We start from the raw sequence: 6,407 nt of genomic DNA, 5'->3' as shown, positions 1-6,407 counted from the left end.
TGTATTAGCAGTTAGCAATTTTATGCACAAATATATACATATAAACATATACACACTTACACATTAAAGATATCTATGAAGGTCGATATTATATTAATGTCTCTACACATAGCCTCATCCCATGTTTTCCTGGGCCTGTCTCTGGGTATAACAACTTGCAAATACTTCTAGGAGACCCAAACCACTCAATCCACTGCACCTCCTATCAATATTTGTAAGAGAAAACATGAGTTAATATAAGGATAGCATGAAGAGGGAAAGGAGGAAGGAGGAGACCAAGGATGAGATGGAGGGATGGAGTGGAGATGTATGTAAGGGAGGGGGTGTGAGTTGAAGGAAGGGCACTCAAATGACAGAGGTCAGAGCCACATGGAGGTTATTTGTCTGAAGCCACCCCTTACATAATTAAGGCATCTGGCAAAAGATTCAGATAATGCAGTTGAGTTAAACTCTGTTCACTTTAACTTGGCCTGACACTGCCATCTTTACATCTTGAATGCTGGACAATAACAATAGAATAAGAATGGAATATGATGCTAATCACAAAAAAATGCTATGGAAAGGATACAGAGCTAGAGTATTGTCTTACTGAACCAATGAAGTACATGAAATAAACTGTAAAACGATGAAAATCTGGATTATTATGGTGAATGAAAGCAGTGAGTGAGAAGGCTGCAAGAGGACTGCATGAAAGTGTGTGTAAGACCTTGGTATGGCTCAAGTGTGAAAAGTCAAGAGTGAGAGCAGTGAAATGGGGCTGTTGCCTGTTTAAATAAATCCACCACCACCACCACCACCACCTTCTAAACTCTAATTCCCACCTGATATGTGGGGTGAGGTAGAATTAAAAACCAAACAAATATATACCAGTATAAGTAAAACTATTGTCACCATCATCATCATCATCACTGCAATACTCATTCCTATGTAGGAAATAGAGTAAGGTAGGAACCAGTTTAAAAAAAAAAAAAAAAAAAAAAAAAAAAAAAAAGACTACCCATCACCTGTGAGCCAGGTAGACTGTATTAATATCGTTAGATGAAAATTAACTACTGTATTGTGTATTCATTCTGGATGTCTCCCAGTGCTGGTTGAGTGACATGTGAACTCAAGTTGTGACTCTAAACAACTTTTATTAATATCTGTTCCTTCTACAATCAATACTTTCTGAGATTTGAGTTTTCGACACAGACAGACTGACACAGATACATACCATACAAAAATAATGACCATCGACTTCTTCTATCTATCTATCTATTGCCAGACGCCTCAATCCCGTTTGGGGTGGCCATAAACAAATCGCCTGTCGTCCTGTCCCCCACCATTTCACTGCCCTGCTCCCAACTCACACCCCCCTCTCTCATGTACCTCTCCACCCTATCCCTCCATCTCATCCTCGGCCTCCCCCTCCCTCTTCCCCCCTCCACCTCACTCACATACACTCTCTTCGTCAGTCTTTCACCCTCCATCCTCTCCACATGGCCAAACCACCTCAGTGTGTTCCTCATAACACTTCCTATCACATCCACATCAACACCACAACGCTCCTTTATATCCTCATTCGTCAGCCTGTCTCTCCACGTGACTCCACAGGCTCCTCTTAAATAACTCATTTTCACTGCTCTCACTCTTGACTTGTGTCCTTCCAACAACGTCCAAGCTTCACTTCCATACGTTAGAGTTGGTATCACAATACTGTCATGTAGTAACTTTTTCACTTCCATGCTCACTTCCCTGTTTCTTATCACTGCTTTCAAGGAATCAGCAACCTTTCTTCCCTGCTGTACCCTTTCAAGCACTTCACCCTCCAAACCTCCATCCTTACTCATCACACTATACAGGTACTTAAACGTACCCGGTACTCACATTTTCCAATTCCTCACCATCCAACCTTGCTGTACATTCACTGACTTCACCTCTCTCAAAGACCATCACTTTACTCTTCCCTACATTCACCTTTAGATTCCGTTTCTTACACACACTCCAACTCATCCACCAAGCCTTGCAGCTCCCCTTCGTTTTCACTCAACAAACAACATTACAGGGAGTTTCCAAACACTATCCTCTCTCACCAGGGCCACTCCAACATCCACTACCCTACCTTGTACCTCTTTTATTACCCCATCCATGTACAGACTGAACAACCATGGAGACATGACACATCCCTGTTTCAACCCAACCTTCAAAGATAAAAATTCACTTAGTTCACCATCCACACACACTGCAGCCTTAGCACCATCATACATACTCTTCACAGCATTCAACAACTTCCCATCTACTCCATATATTCTTAATACTTTCCACAATCCTTGTCTATCCACCTTGTCATATGCTTTCTCCAAATCCATGAAAGCCGCATACAATTTCTTTCCCTTCTCTAGAAACTTTTCCACTAAAGATCTAAGAATGAATATCTGATCTATGCAACCTCTTCCCTTCCTAAAGCCTCCCTGTTCTTCTCCAACTAATTCCTCTGTTCTTTCTCTAAATCTGTCAATAAGTATCCTACCATACACTTTTCCTATTATACTAAGAAGACAAATACCCCTATGATTACCACACACTTCTTTTTCCCCTTTTCCTTCTACCTGGCTCAAAAAAAGTTGGAGAACTATCACCATCATCATCATCACCACCTGAACCCCCTTTCCTACTAATACAAAGGATTCGTATCATCTCCAAAGAGGAAAAGGTACTGTTACTTCAAACTCATACATACAAACACAGCATATATATACACATGGTACCACCTACTGTTAATGCAAGTGTGTTCTTGATTAAATGTTGTTGAGGGTACAGTCTTCTCTTACAACTGCTATTGTCCTGTCCTCAGGGTTCACTGTTTCCATGGTCAGATCTGTAAAGTGTACCGTACTACAACCGAGTGAGATAAATCTGGACATTTTTTATCATACAGTAATCCCCCAATTATCTGATGCTACATTACCCGACAAATGTCTTTATTCAAGCAAATAAAAAATCTGGCTGAATTAAAGCAGTATGTGTTTTTTACAGTATTACAGCAATATCTGCTTTTTTCAGCAATAACTAACAGTGTTCCATTAACCACACAGAAATGATTAACAAAATGTTGTACAATACTTCAGCATGGTGAGTACAGTATACAGTGCCTATATATTTTACTGCAAAATACTGTAGTGTATTGTGCTGCATGTCTTTCATTTACTGCATGTCTATTTTTTCAGTATGAATCAAGGAACATACAGTATACTGTATGCACAGCACATGAATATTGTATAATATACTGTACCATGACTATCAGGAAAGCACTATTTGAGGCTGTTTTTTCTATGTCCAGATACAGTGCAATATAGTACAGTATACTGTAGGGCTTTTATAGGGATTATGCCCCCTGCACAGGGTCTGGGTAGGTAGTATGGTATTATCTGACATGGTTTTGGCCGAATTATGATGGATAATCAGGGGCGAGGGTTACTGAATGTATATACTGTAAACTCTCAATTATTCGGTGTAATTCAGCCGAATAAAGTGAAATGCCGGATACTGTATAGTACCCCCCATCGGCTAAACATCTGAGGTTATGCCTGATACTGTGTTACTATCCATCTTGATCCTCTAACCTAAAAAACTTCCCCTGAATAAAAGATGAAAACTAAGCATAAAATAAAATATAGTAATGTTACAGTACAGTAATACGGTAATACAGAAAGATGGAAAGAAATTTATGGTGAGAGAACTAATCAACGGAATTTCCAATGAAATTAGCCACACACCCATTTATTCAAAGCTCATGGAATCCTGACTCCACTATTTCTTCATACCAGAAAAAGCCACGCACACTGATTTATTAAGGCTATACCGGTAGACCTCTATTTTGAAAAGTCTGTCCAAGGCTGATTAAAACTCTCTGGAGGTGGTAAAAATAAAATGAAGGCATCAATGGGTTACAGGCAGTGATGCAGTCAGGTTTTTACAAATTCTGGGGGGGTGGGGGGCACTTGTACAAAGAGTGTGCACATTAATTATATTCTTTCCATTGACAACATTATTGTCCTTTGGCTGCTTCTTTCACATAGTTCAATGGCAGAAATTTACTACGGGTAAACTTCCTTTCAATGGGTTAATCTGCGTAACTAACATCAATTTCAAGTGTTAATCTTCAGTCTTCAAGACAGAGCTATGGCAATTTTTGGCAAGGTTAGTGTAAGATGGGCATAATCAGAATCAGAAACTACAAATGGTGAGGAGGGCACCGGGGTGGAAGGGTCTGACGGGGGTTAAGCATTCTTACGTACAAAATTCTTCCGAAGTTCCAACCAGCTCGATCCTCTGCCCACTGTTGGTTCCATTGCATCATTACCTTCCTTGCCTCGCTGCTGCACACATTCTTAGGGTTATATGCTTAATCGTTAAATTGTAATGGGGAATACATCCCCCTAATCTCTTTGTGTCTTTCTGAAACATCCGTAGTCAAGTACGATCATTCTCATTCTGCATGCCACACTTCAGGAAGAAGTCAACAGCATTATAGGAAGGCTTACCGTGCTTTATCTTACTGGCTTAAGAAATTATCGTCAAAAATATGGCATACAACCGTCGGTTATGAGTGGGAGAGTGAGTGAACTGTTTGGTTTTGGCGTGGCGATGTTGACGATTAACCCACAAGCAGAATTAGCCTTGCCGAACTTAAATAGGAGGCGTAACATGGCAGGGGAGAGGAAAATAAATACCGAGGAATAGCGCGAACACAGTCCCTTGCTAAGAAAAATTGAATAATTGAGTTAGCTACACCTGTGTTAATCGCAGGGGTCAGCATCACCACAGTGCAATGTAAGGCCTCGAACTGGGAGGATGAGAACAGAGTTGGTGGTTTTAGTCTTCGGATAGATCTTCTTCAGTTACCCTCCAAAAATATTTCATTTTCTATAACAGACTTTGTATTTACTGAAATGGGTAACTAAAGAAAATGTTCGTTGTGCTGACGATCACAACTGTAGCGATAGTATAGGACAAGAAATACAACACTGCAGCGAAGACAGAGAGGCTGAAGGGGAGAAGAAAAGTACAGTATATGAGACGAGAAGACTCTGACTGCCTTATTTAGAAGTGCGGATTGTGGTGAGCCATCGACATAAAAGAACTATGACCTACTCCACACTGCCATTATTAGACCTTTGCGCAAAGTCAGCAACTGAGTGGGCTTAAAGGATGCATGAAGTCGGTTCAACACACCTTACCTCCAGGAATCTATGTTCTTAATAGATAAATTTGTGGTCCTAATTTTCAGCACGAGAAATAGACACTACTGTAGAATGGGGTGCGACGAATTACCGAATCGGCGGTCATTTACCGAATTGGCACTTAATAGGAAAATATTAATATTTTTATTACCATATAGGTGACAAATTATCTGAAATCTGGTTAAATTTTTTGTTTAATTTAACTATTAATAAAACAAACTGGAATTCAGATCGAAAATGTGCTAAGTTGACGGAAGCGTTTCTCCTTAATTCAACACTCCTTGACAGATTTATACTTGCATAAATACTGATTTAAAGTGCAGGTAAATGTATTTGCATTTTAAATCAGTATTTTTGCAAAATAGAAGTCTGTCAAATCGAGCTGGCGATCAACAGGGTAACACTTGCGTTAATTTTAGCAAGCATTCGCTCTGGACTTTTTTTTTTTTTTTTTTTATTAATGGTTAAATTAGATATACATTTTGACCGAATTTCAGATAATTAGGTTATATCTGGTGATAAAAACAAAATTTTCCAATTAAAAGTGCCGATTAGGTGTCGAGTCGGTGCCGATTCGGCAATTTTTTTTTTTTTTTAATGCGAGGAAGAAGGAACCAAAGGCCATGAGCCCGCAGTAACAGTTCCCTCCAAGAGAAAAACAAAATACAATAGAGAGCCAAATTCAAGATCCGATCATTTTGAGATGCCTGGACACACTGCGTTTGAAAGACTGGAGATCATAAGCAGCAGGAAATACAGACAGAGGGAGACAGTTCCAGAGTTGACCTGTTGCATAAATGAAAGACTGGGAGTAACGGTTAACTCTTGCATTAGAGTTGGACAGAAAAGGGATTAGAGTTTGCTGCCAAACGGGTGCTACGCGCCCGTCGTAGTGGTGGAGGAATGCAAGCAGACAGTTCAGAGGAGCAGTGACCATTAAAGTAGCGATAGAAAAGAGATAAAGATGCAACAGTGCGGCGAAGAGACAGAGGTTGAAGGGAGTCAGTAAGGGGAGGAGAGTTGAGACGAAAAGCCTATGACTCCACCCTATTGAGAAGAGCTGTATGTGGGGAGCCTCCCCACACATGAGAGTTGTACTCCAAACAGGGGCGGATAAAACCCCTGTATAGAGTCAACAATTGTGCAGGGGTAAAGAAAGAGCAGAGTCGGCTTAGCACACCCAAT

The sequence above is a fragment of the Coenobita brevimanus genome, chromosome 80 (genome assembly GCF_032717465.1).
Source record: "Coenobita brevimanus isolate Jiangsu-jjx chromosome 80, ASM3271746v2, whole genome shotgun sequence".
Taxonomy (NCBI): domain Eukaryota; kingdom Metazoa; phylum Arthropoda; class Malacostraca; order Decapoda; family Coenobitidae; genus Coenobita; species Coenobita brevimanus.
This window is presented reverse-complemented; position numbering follows the sequence as displayed.